Consider the following 18139-nt stretch of genomic DNA (forward strand, 5'->3'; position numbering starts at 1 on the left):
TGTAAGATTTAACCTTGCTTGCTCATTTTAAAAATGGTTATAAATCATGACATGATGGAATTCTGTAAGAAGTAGATGTAAGGTTATATTCCCAGTCTCTCACCGCAATGAGTGGCATTAATATGAAAAGTGTGCAGCAGGAGCTTTCAGAAGTTGCAGCCTCCTCATCGTGGCGTTACATTCCATCATATTGAACATTGTATTACAAATGAACAAGCCTCAAGCCTTCAGTTTTAAATAATTTTCAACAATTTTAATTCTTCAACACTGGCACACTGTTTGCCATATTTAAATATACTTCTCATAATCGCAGCCATATTCATTGTTTTTATCTGAATATTTTAATTCCATACTATGTTTGACGTCATGATTTATAACCATTTTTAAAATGAGAAAGCAAGGTTAAATCTTACATGTATTTTATATGTGTTTTTATGCTCGACAATGCCGAAATGTAGTAATTATACACCTGGTAGCATTCCTTTAATGCATGTCATTAAAGTACACCTATTCATTAAAGTTCAGGTTTTCGATTATTCTCGGATATGCAATCGAAAGACAACGAGGGAAACGTCACGGAGGCTGGAAATCCAATACTGTCGCAGAAGGTTATGTTCTGTTACTATAATAATTAGCATTAATTGTAAATAATATTCAAATAAATTCAATTTGTCATCTCGTTTTTCAATTCTAAATCAATTTCCAGGTTATATCAAAATTAGTTCATGTTACATTACATCAAGGTCAATGACATTATTGTTCCTCGGAAAAAATCAATACTTTCGCGTCTGCGCACATCTCACAATTTCGAGCTATGAACAAGGTCACTTCTGATCTTCTGTCAGATACAAATAAAATGAATATTTCTGATTAATTTCAAGTTAGAAATATGGTCGAGCATAAAAAGTCGTATGAAACTTGCATATATTGGTAATTAAGAAGCTCGTATGAAAATTATGAAACGAGCGCAAGCGAGTTTCATAAACGAACATACTTGCGTCTTAATTACTATCATTATAGGCTCGTTGCATAATGTACTATTATCATTGTATCTCTTCACCTATGTTCAATTGTATTTGTCAGCAAATCACATTACCTGAAGATGACTTACTTGAAAGTCGAAAATATTCGTGATGTATAACATAATATATTGTAATTGATGTAACAAAATTCATTTTTGCTTCCATACCTTGATAAGTGATAGACTGAAAATTAAACAAAATATTTGATATTGTAATTTACGGACTTACCTGAATTCTTAATATGACATTTAAAAATACCGTCAAAGCTTAGGCTCTGACGTCTACCGAAGATATTAGTAATAATAGGGATGGTCAGATATTAGAGGAAAATTAAAAATTAAAAATATAATAACAGAAACGGTAAAATACAAGGAGAAATGGAAACAGCATGTTGAAAAAATGCAAAATTTCCGTTATCCAAAGACAGCTGTATCGTACAGACCAATAAGATCAGAAAAGACCACAAACAAAATGGTTAGAATAGCGAACGGATACAGACAAAAGTATCTAAATGAGAAAGTCAAAAGATTATTATTATTATTATTATTATTATTATTATTATTATTATTATTATTATTATTATTATTGTCCACACCTGTGGAGTAACTGTCAGCGCGTCTAGCCGCGAAACCAGATGGGCCGGATTCGAATCCCGGTCGGGGCAAGTTACCTGGTTGAGGTTTTTTCCGGGGTTTTCCCTCAACCCAATACGAGCAAATGCTGGGTAACTTTCGGTGCTGGATACCGGACTCATTTCACCGGCATTATCGCCTTCATTTCATTCAGACTCTAAATAACCTAGATGTTGATACAGCGTCGTAAAATAACCCAATAAAATAAATAAAAATAAAATAATAATAATAATAATAATAATTATTATTATTATTATTATTATTATTATTATTGTTATTACTATTATTATTATTAATTGAATAAATCAATTACTGTTGAAAAGGTTCACCCAGATTCTAAGGAAATAAGACATTTGCCACAGTATCGGAATTTCCTGATTATTATTGGTTAGCATAGTGCAAGGTTATACCTTGTATAGAACCACTGGAATATAATGGACGATGAACAACCAACCAGTCCTTTTCGACGGGGGAAATCACTCGGTATTGCTAAAGGCATTGTTAAGTCGAGCAACAACGAACGTCTTTCTGATTGCTATTCTCTAAATGACGGAAGAGTGGCAGACTGTGAACTGGAAGAGCCCGGATTCAATCTCAGGTGATGACACCATTTTTCATCCCAGAATGGCTTCGAGATGTACTGAATCTCCTAATGGAATTGGATACCGGTTCTTTCCTAGATTAGAAGCTGCCGGAGCGTGATGCTGATTATTACACATCCTTCTAATATCTATGTATGGGAAATCTACCTCACTGACGTGTACAAAGACGCTTTACATTTGTAATTCACAAACAATAACATGATGATATAGACGTAATACTGTAGAATAAATGAGAATTTTAACAATGAAACCTAAATACTTCAAGTATGGATTACCCAATATCTGGACAGAAGAAATCAAAACAAGCAAAGCAAAAGAGAGAATTTTATTTACGTTACCTCCAAACACAAAACCAAGATCGCCTCCTGCAATATAAAAATAACTCTGCTGAAGTTAGATATCAGTGTAGAAAATTACAAAGAGACGGATGGGATAACTTCATTGTAAACATTGAAAATTATATAGCTACATAGAAGACAAGAAATTTCCTACGAAATTATGGGACATTTGAGTGGCACTGAAAGAGACAAAGCACAGATTAACATAATTAATCATAAACAATTACTGGAGTATTATAAAAAATTATGAATAATAATAATAATAATAATAATAATAATAATAATAATAATAATAAATAATGTATTGGTAAAAAAAATATATATTGTTTTTTATGCTCTACCATCGATCTAAATCACCTCTTGATAGTGTGATGATGTTTGACTATTAGAATGAGAGGGAATACACCATTTGAAAAATCGAATTGTCTTTACATGAAAATAGTGTACAACTCACATGCTAAATGATTTTATTTTGCTCGCAGGTTTGCTGCACTCAGCGTGCACGCTGGAATCCAAGCATCCCTACTCACAAAATAAATATTGTAATTTTTAACATTTGTATCGTAAATGACTCTTATATCATCACTAGGAAACGGATGTCTAGGTTCTAAAACAAAGAGATTTAGGACTTTAAAAAATACAATATAATAATAATAATAAATTTAGCTTCCCTTATGAAAAGATTGCCAGATTTGACAAAGCGTATTACATATAATTTGGAAACACACCTAAAAGGTAAAATGATATGCATTTGAAACGGTTAGGGAATCGAATATGCAAAATGTCATAAAAATTTACACCTAAGTAGCGTGTTTGCTCATTTACAGTTAAGAAGGGGGGAAAAATATCATCAGATAGGTTAGAATGATTTGAATGTTATATACCGCGAGAAGAATAATAGTACGGATTGTTTGGCATTCATATCTAAACCAATCAACAGCCATCGGTTAAGATAACTTGAAATTTCCATTATCACTCCCATACAAATGATTTCTCAATGTATGATTTTTAGGAGTGTATGTAAAATAAACGATTAATAATTTTAATTTTAGTAAATATTTCATTTTAGACAGAATTTATATACAAAGATCTGGTGCTGACAATGAATGCTATTAAACTGGAGAGTCAAATTCTATCAGTTAAAGAGACTGATTGCTGATTGTTCAGTTTCATTTGGTATAACTGCGGTGCATTGACATGAAAAGTAATTTGTAAACTCTCGCCTAACCTGAACAACCTACCACCTCTTTTATGCTAGAATGTACTTCAGGTTTGTCTTAAAGTTGGGCGGGGTAGAACCCTTCAGATCGCCAAACTTCAAGACAAGCTTGGAATGAGACCTCTGCCATTGGTTCAATAGGAATTACACTTCTCTCCTCCTCTGCCGGCAATGTTTACGTCGCCTGTCATTCTTTATGGTTGCGGATCGAGGAGACGGCCTCCAGATATGGAGGGTAGCTTTGAATATATTGAATAAGCAGTCGCGGACAGCCGGTAAGGGGTGGTCCTCCAGCTTGGGGGTTGGGCGAAGGCTAACAACCCATCACTGTAAAAAGTAGCTTGTTACGAATCCTTCAAATAAGCCTCGGACTGGGACTGATTCTCTGGCACGACCACAGCAAAGGAATAAGGTTTTGAGATTTGGTACTTGGAATGTTACAAGTCTGTTTAGAACAGAAGGGGTAACATTAGTAGGAAAAAAACTAGCTAGATATAGAATAAACTTTGTGGGAGTAAAGGAGGTTAGGTTAGATGGGAACGGCATAACACAAATAGGAGATTATTTGTTGTAAGTTATTATGGGGAAGGAAACTGTAATCACCAATTAGGAACAGGATTCTTTAGTCATAAAAAATATAAACATTAGTAAAAAAAAGGTCGAATTTATCAGTGATAGGTTATCGCATTTAGTACTTAAGGATAGATGGTGCGATATCGTAGTTATAAATGCTCATGCCACTACAGAAGGGAAAGACGACCATATAAAGGATAGCTTTTATGAGGAATTGGAACAGACTTTTGATCAGTTCCCTAGATATCACATGAAAATTTTATCAATGCTAAAGTAGGACGGGAGGATATTTTTAAACCGACTATTGGAAAAGAGAGCCTACACGTAACTAGTAATGACAATGGAGTTAGGTTAGTCAACTTTTCCACATAAAAAATTTAAATTTCAAAAGTACAACATTCCCCCATAAGGATATATATATATATATATATATATATATATATATATATAAATATTCTTGGGAGACGTAGATGGGAGGATAATATTAAAATGGATTTGAGGGAGGTGGGATATGATGATAGAGAATGGATAAATCTTGCTCAGGATAGGGACCGATGGCGGGCTTATGTGGGGGCGAAAATGAACCTCCGGGTTCCTTAAAAGCCAGTAAGAAAGTAAGTAAGTAAGTAGTCAGACTTTATGGAACGAAGTATAGATCTTGTTTCATCTGTATGAATTAAGATTTGTTCACAAAGATCTCACGGACAAATTCCTATCTAAATGTAATTTCGTGTAACCTGGATTAAGTATCTTGATGTTGTTGACTTATGAAGGCCTAGTAGTAACGCATTTAGAGCAGCTAGACTTAGAATTCCAAACAAGAAACAGAGTGATCAACGACGCATGTATCTTAAAACTGTGTAACCATGTATCATTGTGTCGAACAAGTCAACCTCTCCTTTCGTATTACTGTAAAATTAAATTACCTATGTAAAAGGGCACAATTCCAATAATAGGAAGACGAAATATTTGCCACCTTGGAAGGTAACAGGGGTGGTGAACAACCACGAAGAACAATTAAATCCCCTTAAAACCGGAAATAACGGGGATGTCGCTAAGGAAACGGATATTCTGAATCTTAAACAATGAAATAAGATTACATAGACGGGTATGAAATAAGAAACAGAAATACCAATACAACGCATACAAGAATATATCGCTGGGGTTACGCGCAACTCCTGTTACCATCGAAGGGATATATTAATAATCCGTGGCGCTACAGCCCGTGAAGGACCTAGACCAAGCATGTCAATTGATGCCCACAGGAGCAAGCGCGCGCTTTAGAGCCCAGGAGAGCCTGAGCGCTTTACAGCGGAAGGGAAAGAGACAGACGAAAGAGATGGTATATGCCGCTTCGTCGAGCTATATTCAGGGATGACCAGCACTGATTCAATAGATAAAGGGAAGAGAACTTTTTAAAACTGTATCCATGTTAATTTTTAGATTTGCCTGAGAAGTGTAAGTGCATTATAAGAATGTACGTTTTAATTGTAATGCTCATTTTTCACAAGTTTCATTTTTTTAATCAAAATAAATATTTTCTCAACTTTTCGTATAGACAAGTGAAATTTTCAGGTATAGGCCTATTTATTTAGTAGCCTTACAGAATGTTTTCGTAAATCTAATATACAGTATATAATAATAATAATAATAATAATAATAACAATAATAATAATAATAATAATAATGATTTATTTTAGCTGGCAGAGTTAAGGCCGTAAGGCCTTCTCTTCCACTCAACCAGCAAAAAGAGTATATACATATGCATGAACTTACAAAGAATTCAACAATTTGATTTAGATTAGAGTTACATGTATACAAGAGTTATTTACGAATTAAACAACAAAATACTATGAACTATTAATTAAACACTGAAATAAACTGTGTAGCAGAATTAAGCTAAAATACATAGAATGTTGTTAATATATTTCAAATAATATTAGATAATATAAAGAGATTATTATGAGACAATTTTTAAAGTACAACACAATCAGGATGATGTCTAAAAGAGAGAAGCAACAATGTAATCAGTGATAGTTTAAATCAATGTGATTGGAGTGAAATGCTAACAAGGTTATCTTTTAAGCTGTTCTTAAAGGTGTTTATTGTCTTGCAGCCCCTAATACTTTGTGACAAGGAATTCCATTGACGCGAGGTGGATACTGTAAAAGATGAGGAATAACAAGATGTTCTATGAAGAGGTATATTTAGCGTGCCACAGATAAGTGATCTGGTATTTACGTCGTGGTTAGAGTATAGATAAGAGAAACGAGACGAAAGGTAATTTGGTGTTAAGGTGTGCAGAATTCGAAAGAGTAAAGACAAAGAATGTAAAGTTCTGCGTTCTTTAAGTCGGAGCCACGAAAGACTTGCGAAGGACGGTGATATGTGGTCATATCGTTGGATGTTGCACACGTATCTGACGCACACATTCTGAGCTCGCTGTAACTTGACTGACAGTTCAGAACTTAGATCACTTAACAAAACGTCACAATAATCGAAGTGCGGCGTTACTAGGGTTTGTACTAGGGTAAGTTTTAATTGCTGGGGCAAGAAGTTTCTCAAGCGAGTCAAACAGTGAATGGAGGAACAGATTTTTTCTATCGTTTCTTTAACTTGAAAATTCCAACTTAGATTATTATCAAAAAAGAAGCCAAGATTTTTTACGACAGATGAATAAGGGATTAGCGTGTTGTTAAGGGTAACAACTGAAAGATTGCTGTTATTAAGGGAGTTAACTAAACGCTTATGTCCAATAATTATAGCTTGAGTCTTACTTGGGTTAAGTGCGAGTCCGAAATTGGCCGCCCAAGTGGAGACAGTGTATTGAAAATTTTGAAAATATTCGCATGGAAAATGTTTGTAAGGAAATGAATTAACAAAGCAACTACTGTTACATCATAAGCAAAAGATGTGTGCCTATGCGTTGTAAAAATGTCAGCTCTATAGCTTCAGCAGATTTCGAGAAAATAATTTAATATTCTGATGATAGGAAGTTGCTCACAAATATCACCTTAAAAGCATAATGCGATAAGAGTTTTGTTATGTAATATTAGTTACACTTAAAACAGATATAGTACCTAGGTAACTTTGCTTTGTACTGTAATATTGTTTTGATTAGTTTATTGATTACTTTTGTAAGGCTAAAGATACCATCAATATAAATTACAACTTATCATGTCATACTCAATCTCTTTCTTTGGAATATCACTTTCTTTATGAATGATGTGTTTCATCCACTTAATACAGTATAATATTATACCACTATGGAATTTATGTGAATATTCCTTCTTAACTCTCTATTATGTTATTAAGATTTAAAACACAAGTGCAATATTAAGAAATCAGTGTTAGTACTTTTGTTTTATAGACAATATAGATAATATTAAACAGAAAGGAGTCATATAAAAATAACGACATAAAATTTCACGTTCCCTTTGAAGTTTTTGCACCACTGTTTTCTGAATCCAACAGGTTGCTTATTCATATACACAACCCTTCCTCTTTCCATACTTAGCACTTGCTGCCCGCGCACGACGTCAAGGTCAGAAAAATGCGCTTGCTTTGACATCACTGACCTAGACCGACCAGACGGCTGCTTGGCTCACGCCCACATGCCGGAGAGGTGGACGATGATCCCCCCAGCCGTTATAGCTGGCATTCGCAACCGAATTTCGCTACCTATCGTAGCTCCCAAGTGCATCACGATGCTGGGTGGGCACCGGTCCCATACACTGGCTGAAATTTCATGATAAAATATCTTCCTCCATGAGGATTCGAACCTGCACGCATTCCGTAACGCAAGTCCTAGGCAGGCGCGGGATGGGGGGATATATTAGCTCGGACATATCATCATGGACAATACAATTTCTTTATAAATTCGTGTCTTCATAATGATTAATGTTGTTCTAATTATATTGGAAATTAGTATTTTAATTAAGTAATTGACAGTATTGAGTAATTGAAAATAACGCTTTATGACATAATTATAAAAATAATTGCACTCACATATATAGGTAACTAATTAAATACCTCGTGTAAATAAAAATTAGTTCAATTATATGGTACTCGACAGCCTTTGTAGTGCTAATTAAATTTTAATACCAAAGTGATGGAAGCTTATATATCGCGGGCGTAACATAATTTAGATTCATGCGTTTGTGAAAAGGGTTATTGCCCGGATATGATATTGGAAAGCACTTTATGTAGCTGAACAAGATTACTGAAGCACTCCCACATGTACCTGTCAAATTTTCCTTCCAGTACAAAAGCTTGTAGAGTTGCTGTGTGTTGCTGAGCGTTTCTGGCCTTCTTCTCACCTTCGTGTAAGTTGAGATTCCGCTCACGATCGCGAATGTTCTAACAAAATTGAGAACGGGAACAAGAAACGTTATCTTGTGCTTTGAATTGCAATATTAAAAAAACAAACTGAAAAATCCGCAGAGGTTTAAGTCTTCTCTATTTATTTATGTAAATATAAGGTATTTGTAGGGAAACGTGGAGGAATTTATAAATAAGTTCCGATGTAGTTCGTTATAAAAGAGAGAAATATTCCTGTTTAGAAATACTTTAATTAAAAAAAAAGTTCTAACTGATATATGCCTGGCGAAAATATTATGCTATTTGTGAAGAAAAGCATAATCATCTTTGTGTTGAAATACGAAGTTATAGTTCATCATCGCTAGCATATTTGTAAAATTCGAATAGTTTTATGTTCTTGTAGGAAATCTTAAAATAATCTATATTTGATGATTTATATCCACTATCTCTCCTGTGTCTCTTACAGTAGGTGCAAAATTTCGATTTTTTAGCGTATTTATTTATTTATTTATTTATTTATTTATTTATTTATTTATTTATTTATTTATTTATTTATTTATTTATTTATTTATCTATCAAACTGTTTAATTATCTCACCCGTTTAACTGCTTGTCTGTTTGTCAGTTTGTCTGTCTGTTTGTTTGTTTGCTTGCTTGCTTGCTTGCTTGTCTGTTTGCTTCTTTGTCTGTTTCTTTGTCTATCTGATTTGTATCTGTTTTTTTGTGTGTCTCTTTGTTTGTTTTTCTGTTTATTTGTATGTTTGTGTATCTGTTTGTGTGTCAGTTTGTGTATCTGTTTGTTTATTCGTCTGTTTGTTCATATGTTTGTCTGTTCGTCTGTTTGTGTGTTTTTATGTCTGTCTGCCTGTTTACCTATCTGTTTGTTTGTTTGTTTTTTTTTTTGTATACTGACGGAGTTAAAGCTATAGGGCCTTCTCTTACAAGACAAATAAACAAGAAGATAATAAGTATTTTTTTCATAATTCCCATAGACTACGCTTTTCAATTTTATCTGGTGTTCCGAAATGTCTATTTATTTTAAACTTCAGATTGTGGATATTTGTCTGTTTTCATATATATTTCTATAGTTTCCTAGATTTGTTTGTTTTTATTCCAGTAATTTTTAGAGATCGGAATTATAGCACTATAAAGCAGTATTGCTAGATAATAGGCTATATATTGAACTACGTCCCCATACACGTGTGATATAAGATATTTGTGGATAATTAGTTGTGCTGTGGGAAATAATGTACCGGTGTTATGTCCAATCACAGAAGCATTTATGCACAGTAACGCATATAAGAATATCTCGCTGTCCAATCACAGAAGCATTTCTGCACAGTATCTCTTGATAACACTGTAACGATAACTTGCATGTGTAATACGGTCGGAGCGCGGTTCAATAGCTGATTACTTACCTCCTTTACATATTGTTAGAGGAATACTCGAAGATTAAAACTTTGTAACGTTGTGAAACACGCTTTCTCAACTTTAGTGTAAACCACGCCTACCCAAATACAATTGATGTCGTTTTATCGTATCAGTCTTGTTTCGAGGTTTGGTTAAATGTTTATGAAGTAGCATATAATTCCAATCCCTTGTCACTATTAGGATTGTAATATCGGATTGTTTCAGATAATCTGTTAGATTTCATTCCAGCAAAATCTTTATCCCTTTGTACCTTTATCGTGATATTCAATCATTTTGACATGAAAGTTCCAAGGTTTCCATATGAATTAGAGCTATGCTTTTTAACTGTTCCAACAACTTAACACACAAAATATGTCATCATAACTCGATACACAAAGTATTGATAATACTGTCTCCTGAATGAACACCTATTTCCGTTTATCGTCAGAAAATAAAACGAAACCGAGGAATTTTCACCACCAAATGAAAGGTGAATATGATGAAACAGGCGCACATAATTAAACTCTGAGACAGAATCGTATTTTGTTCTATCTATTTTAGTTTTTTATATATTATAGTCTATTGTTTAAGTAGTTAGTTCTGGTTGAGTGAAAGAGGAGGTCTGAAGGTCATAATTCTACGAGATAAATAAATAAATAAATAAATAAATAAATAAAATAAATAAATAGCTGAATGAATGATTAAAGAAGTTATTGAATGAATGAATGATTGGATGAATTAATGATTGATTAATTAATTAATTCATTAATGAATGAATAAGTGAATAATTAAGTGAATGAATTAAAAAGTAAATGAATGAATAAATAAATAAGTGAATGAATGAATGGATGAATAAATAAGTGAGTGAATGAATGAATGGATGAATAAATAAATAAGTGAATGAATGAATTAATTAATGAATAAATAAATAAGTGAATGAATTAATGAATGAATAAATAAATAAGTGAATGAATTAATGAATGAATAAATAAATAAGTGAATGAATTAATGAATGAATAAATAAATAAGTGAATGAATTAATTAATGTATTAATTAATTAATGAATGAATAAATAAGTGAATGAATAAATAAATAAGTGAATGAATGAATAAGTGGGTGAATGAATGTATAAATGAATAAGTGGGTGAATGAATGTATGAATGAATAAGTGGGCGAATGAATGTATTAATGAAAAGGTGAATGGATGAATGAATGAAAAAGTGAATGGATGAATGAATGAAAAAGTGAATGGATGAATGAATGAAAAAGTGAATGGATGAATGAATGAAAAAGTGAATGGATGAATGAATGAAAAAGTGAATGGATGAATGAATGAAAAAGTGAATGGATGAATGAATGAAAAAGTGAATGGATGAATGAATGAAAAAGTGAATGGATGAATGAATGAAAAAGTGAATGGATGAATGAATGAAAAAGTGAATGGATGAATGAATGAAAAAGTGAATGGATGAATGAATGAAAAAGTGAATGGATGAATGAATGAAAAAGTGAATGGATGAATGAATGAAAAAGTGAATGGATGAATGAATGAAAAAGTGAATGGATGAATGAATAAATAAGTGAATGAATGGATTAATGAATGAAACAATAATTGAATGAATGGTTCAATGAATAAGTGGGTGAGTGAATAAGTTGGTGAATTAATTAATTAATTAATCTGCATCGAACTTAGAGCTTACGTCACAAGTTTATAGTGATCCTGATGGTGGTTACAATTGAATTTATTTGGATTACGTTAGTTAAATGTTGTTTTGAATGAAACCTATTTTTATTTCATCCAATGTTGTATTTCAGCTGCTTCTTTTCTTCAATACACCAACCCTAGTAGCTATTCTGGTTTCATGGAGTTTCATCGTCCGTCAGTTCAGCTACTACCATGAAGCTGCTGAGTAACCAATTATTCCTTGTGTATAGGGATTACCAGTTCTTTACACGATATCTTACGTAGAGTAACAATTTTTTCTGAATTTTTAATGTCCTTCTTCTAGACGGATTACCTTCACTGAAGCTTGGGAAATCACTCTTTTTCCGATAATTAGAAGCAGTCTATTAACTTTTTTTTTTGTCGAAAACCCTCTTCCCTCTACTTTCCATTCAGAGTTTCTAAATCTTCTTAATCGAGAAGATACGAAGAGGGTTGATAAACTTCAGGCTGAGAAGACCGCATGGGCTGCTTTTTTCTGTCGCCCACAGAAACCTTTGTAAGAACGCGTTCGAATGTACCATTTAGATTACATTTCTCCTGATTATACTTTTCGATTCATTGATTTGGTTCATACTTTCGCTTTGTATTGTACATAGATTTTCCATTTCAAACGAATGGTAGCCTATATTTATATCAGAGGAATTTATTTTGTTGCTTTTCCCGAATTGTATTAAATTTGCTTCATAGATATTTGTAAAGTAAATAATGTATAAAATTCCATCATTTCTCTTAAAGTATTAAAAATTTTCAATTTCTCACGGGTCTCAGTGTTACTTTTCATTCGATATTATGATCAGTTAGTGTTTTAAATAATCGTACATGTATTTATGTAGGTTAGGAATGCTCTATCCCTGAAATATAAAATCCTTCTCATCTGACCCGTTTTCTCAGCATGTACTATAGGAAGCAAATCGCAATATTTATCAGATGTTTTACAAGTAGTTTTCTAAATTTTAACTTCAGTTTTCGAAATCTTATGACAATTATTTTAAGTATAAATTTCAATTAAATGCCAAAAATTGAAAAGGAGAATTGTGTTCGTAGGTTTTTATTTTAAAATATTGGGTATAAGTGAAAAGCAATTTGTTAAATAAACTGTGAGTTAGTTACTTACATGTTGCAGATTTTATGCTTGATACAAGCTGATCTTTTGAAATAAAATTATTCCTTATATATGAAATGGTGCAGCTTACTAAATATTCGAATAGAAATATCTAATTCTTTACCAGGATACGAATCTTGTTCAAAGTAACATATAAGCATCGCATCAACTTCCTCTCAAATTTTCTTGGACGTATCAATATCATGTATGCGCCATCCATTGATAACTCTAAAATAATTATTAGAGTAGTTCTCTACATTAGTGTTAGTTTTAAGTATGGCTTCCTTTATCGTCAGATACAAATTATATTGTTTTATTATTTACGGTATACCTATGACATGGATTTTCATACATTTACAGTCCGTTATAAAAATCTTTGTTCATAATATATTTACAGACAGTTAAAAATTTATATGTATTCAAATTTACCGTCGTTTACAATAATTATATCTAGGCCTAGTTCTCTGCAATTGCATTCACCATCGGTTAAAAGTACGAATGTGTATGTCCAAATTTATTCAATTATGGCTGCTCCTATACGTATTTATCGCTAGTTTCAAATGTACAGTTTTTAATGTTTACAGGTATCATCATTTTGAAAAGTGGTTCTTTTATATCGTCTGCTGCAATTATGGTTGTTCATGGCCATAATTTCCGTCAAATATTTTCAAAATTAACGGCAGTTTAAAATATTTTTTATGCTCTCATTTATCGGCAGTTTGAAATATTGTTCTTCATGTTAACATTTGTCGGTAATCTCATTGGTTGATGTTCACTTTTACCGTCAGTTTAACATATGATTGCTCATATTCGCATTTATAGTCCGTGTAAGGTATTTTTTTTTATGTTCACATTTGTCGTCAGTTTGAAATATGGTTCCTCATATTCGCATTTATAGTCTGTGAAAAGTGTTGTCTTTTATGTTCACGTTCACAGGTCAGTTTGAAATATGGTTGCTCATATTCACATTTATAGTCCGTCCAAAGTGTTACTTTTTATTTTAACATTTGCCGTCAATTTGAAATATGGTTACTCATATTCGCATTTATAGTCCGTGCATTGTTATTTTATGTCTACATTTACCGTCAGTTTGAAATATGGTTGCTAATATTCGCATTTATAGTCCGTGTAAAGTGTTGTTTTTTATGTTCACATTTACCGTCAGTTTGAAATATGGTTGCTCATATTCACATTAATAGTACGTGTAAAGTGTTGTTTTTATGTTCACATATTTTACTGTCGGTTTGAAATATGGTTGCTTATATTCGCATTTATATTCCGTGCAAAGTGTTGTTTTTTATGTTCACATTTACTGTCGGTTTGAAATGTGGTTGCTCATATTCGCATTTATAGTCCGTGTAAAGTGTTGTTTTTTATGTTCACATTTACCATGAGTTGAAATATGGTTGCTCATATTCGCATTTATAGTCCGTGCAAAGTGTTGATTTTTGTGTTCACATTTATCATCAGTTTGAAATATGGTTGTACAAGATAGTATTTATCTTCTGCTTCCAGTATGGTTGTTTAGGGTCTTTTTTTTTCGTTAGTTTTAAATATGGTTATTCATGTCCAAATTTATCGCCAATTTCAAATAGGCTAGTTTTGTTCATGTTCATATTTATCGACAATTTCAAATATGGTTGTTCACGTTCACTTTTATCGTCAGTTTTCAAATGTTTTTATATTCACATTTATGTTTATTTTCTGATATGGTTGTACATCCATCTAAAAAAATTTTATTCAAAATCACATTTACTTTAAGTAGGCCTATGTTGCAAATATTATATTTTCTGGGCAGGTTTTTGCGAAAAAAATACTGCGGTGTCCACACCTGTGGAGTAACGGTCAGCGCGTCTGGCCGCGAAACCAGGTGGCCTGGGTTCGAATCCCGGTCGGGACAACTTACCTGGTTGAGGATTTCCGGGGTTTTCCCTCAACCCAATACGAGCAAATGCTGGGTAACTTTAGGTGCTGGACCCCGGGCTCATTTCACCGCATTATCACCTTCATTTCATTCAGACGCTAAAAAACCTGAGATGTTGATACAGCGTCGTAAAATAACCCAATAAAATAAAAGGTACTGCTGTTTTCCTCATCACGATTTCATATTATGCATCATATTGTCATTTTCTTGCAGCAAAGATCTACGTACGAGTACCGGTACATCGCGAACAGCATCTACAAAGTTATTTGTATCTTCTGAGTCGTTAAGTCCTAGAGGGAAACGCTATATTCGAAATCATCATTGAGGTGTTATGTCAAATGTCCTGCCTTTGATGAAATATCATTAAGAATTTATACTGTTTTTGTCATGAAAATTATATTGCTGAGATAGGCCTATCTGTGACAATGACGTTTTGATCATAGGACAGTTCATGAACATTGAAATAACAGCGTTAAAATAGGCCACTTTAGTTCGGCTTAAAGTATGGAATTTAGTAATACAGTGGACTCTCCTAAGTTCGACTGAACAGAATTGAACGTTCAGTCCAATAAGTGTAGTGGGTATGACAGATGAAATGAATACAAATTCTTATTGGTTATCCATCAACGAATACAGTACTGTACTTGCATTTCCTGCCCGCTCCGAGACTTGTGTATGCGCTTCTAGTCCACAGTGGGTTTCGACTGTTCCGTCTCACAAACGGCACAATTCTCAAATAGAAGAAGAATAGTTCATTAATTTAAAAATATGGATGTCCTAATCAATAAAATATTCTGTTTTCCTTTAACAAAAGTATCACTACAAGACACAGAACCAATTTCCATTCAAATTGCAAACCCATTTCTTTGTGCGCGTATAGGGGCGTGTCTAATCCTCCTACGTAAGCAGTCGAACTATGGGATGTCGAACTTGTTTTCTGTCTAACTTAAGAGCTTCCACTGTACTTTGTTCAACGGAAACAATTAAGGGTATATGTACGTGAATGACCACAATTATTATAAAAAAAATGCAGGCTCTAGATTTCTAAAATTTTATAAGAAAAATATAATTGAACAAAAATTACAAGGTACCACAACAAGACTTATTAGAATTTTTAATATCTGATAAAAGTATAAAAAGGTTACTAATAATATTTTTAAGAATTCACTTTTTACTTTAAATTAAATTTTCCAAAATTTGACAATTTTCACACCTATTATTTTAAAACTCCACAACCATTAGAGATAGAATTCTGAAATGTTGTACACTGATTTAACATGGATTGATCCAAAAGGTAGACTATAATAATGCCCATTTCTTTGGGAAAAAAATTAGGTCACAAAAAATTATGTAAACTTTAATATATTTTATATAGGACAAATAAAAAAATAATTGTATTAAAATAAACAACTCTGCATATCTGAGAGTAGTCTACTTTTCAGAAATAAGTGTTTATTACATGCAGGGATAATATTAAAAATGTCAGAGAGACCATAACAATGTTATGGTTACCAAATGATGTAACTGCAGAATTTATTTTTTTTCCATACTCTGATAAAACTGGTTTGAAAAATATTATTAGTAACCTTTTTTTACACTTTTATCAGATATTTATTTTTTCTGATATATGTATGTGAACGACCACAAATATTATCCTTAACAAAATTATTTCTGTATGCTTTTTGTTCATTTTAGATGCATCTAAAATTACAAGAAGTCATATAAATACGAGTAATACAATGAGACTTCTAACACTTGCAATGTAAAGAATGCCTTTTTTTTAATATACACTTTTACATTATTTTCATTTTATTTAACGACGCTGTATCAACTTACCTGGTTACTTAACGTCGATGAAATTGGTGATAGCGAGGTGGCATTTGGTGAGATAAGGCCCAGGATTCGCCATAGATTACCTGACATTCGTCTTACTGTTAGGGAAAACATCAGAAAAAGCCCAACCAGATAATCAGCCCAAGCGTGAATCGAACCCACGACTGAGTACAACTCCAGATGGACAGGCAAGCACCTCAGCCGACTGATCTACGCCGGTGGCTTTTTTTCGTTATCAAGAACGCTCGGTTACACTTTCTTAATATCTGTCTATCTTGTCAAAGCAACCGTGATATTATGATTCCCGAGAGAAAAGCGATTGTAGAAGAGTGTTTTTTCGACTTCATAAATATTCCACTGACAATCTGAATTTACTATTGATACATTTTTGTTACATTTCATCTCACTGGATCTGAACACTCTCATTAATATAAGAATGTTAAATAAAAAATTAGAAGTTCTAATTAGTTCTTTCTCTATGATGTTTGCTAGTCGAAAATATACAAGAATAAACGAAGAGCAGTACGTAAGTTTAGCGGAAAAATCTGTGTCAGTTTGAGACGTGTCACTAATTTACACGACGCCATTTTAAGCAGAGCGTAAGTTATACACGCTGTAACTATTCAAACAAGCAGCCTTCAATCTTTCTAACAGACAGCATGTTAAGTGTAAAATTAACGTATTCTAAGAGCGAAGAGTGATAGACGAAGAACAAGAGATGAACTGTACGTGAGTACATTTCGAAATACCCATCACATAAATGTAACGCGATGCAAGTTTATACCCTATTAATAGTTCGACTCCACAGGTGGTACTACAGATCTCCGTTCTGAATTAATTAATACGTTTTGGAAAGTGCGAAACCTTATTTCGTTCGAAACCTATTTTAAATATATGATGGTGACCAGATTGTCGTTGTTCGACATGATTGAAGTCTGCCTTATATATAGAAGATGTATATATAATCGATTTTAATCGATTCTTGTACCCCTCAGTCAGAGACAAGGATATTCGAAACTGCAAGCATCATACTAGAATTCCATAACATCGCCTTTGGCGTCTGTCACTAGATGTCCAGTCATCCTTTTCTTTTCCAACCCGTGACATGGCGATATCGTACCTTAGCAGGGGTCTATAGATAGGTATTTTACGGCTCTCACACATGGTGCGAATCTTGTGGTAGGACCAACATGATATTGTGGCTATTTGTAAGATATTATACAGGGTGTCCGTAAATTAGACCGTCAAAATTAGGGAGCAGCTAGATAACCTTCGTGGAAGCATATTTTGTTAAGGAACCCATGGGCTGCGAAGCTTCGTTTCATTGGAATAAGACGGGAACGGATAATCACTTTTTTCAGTCCTAGAGGTGTGTCATTACTACTATCACTCGGTTTCTTTACGTCCGGAGCCCAGTATCATTTGGTATCGATTACAGC

Source organism: Periplaneta americana, chromosome 12, assembly GCF_040183065.1.
Source record: "Periplaneta americana isolate PAMFEO1 chromosome 12, P.americana_PAMFEO1_priV1, whole genome shotgun sequence".
In the NCBI taxonomy this organism is placed as follows: Eukaryota; Metazoa; Arthropoda; class Insecta; order Blattodea; family Blattidae; genus Periplaneta; species Periplaneta americana.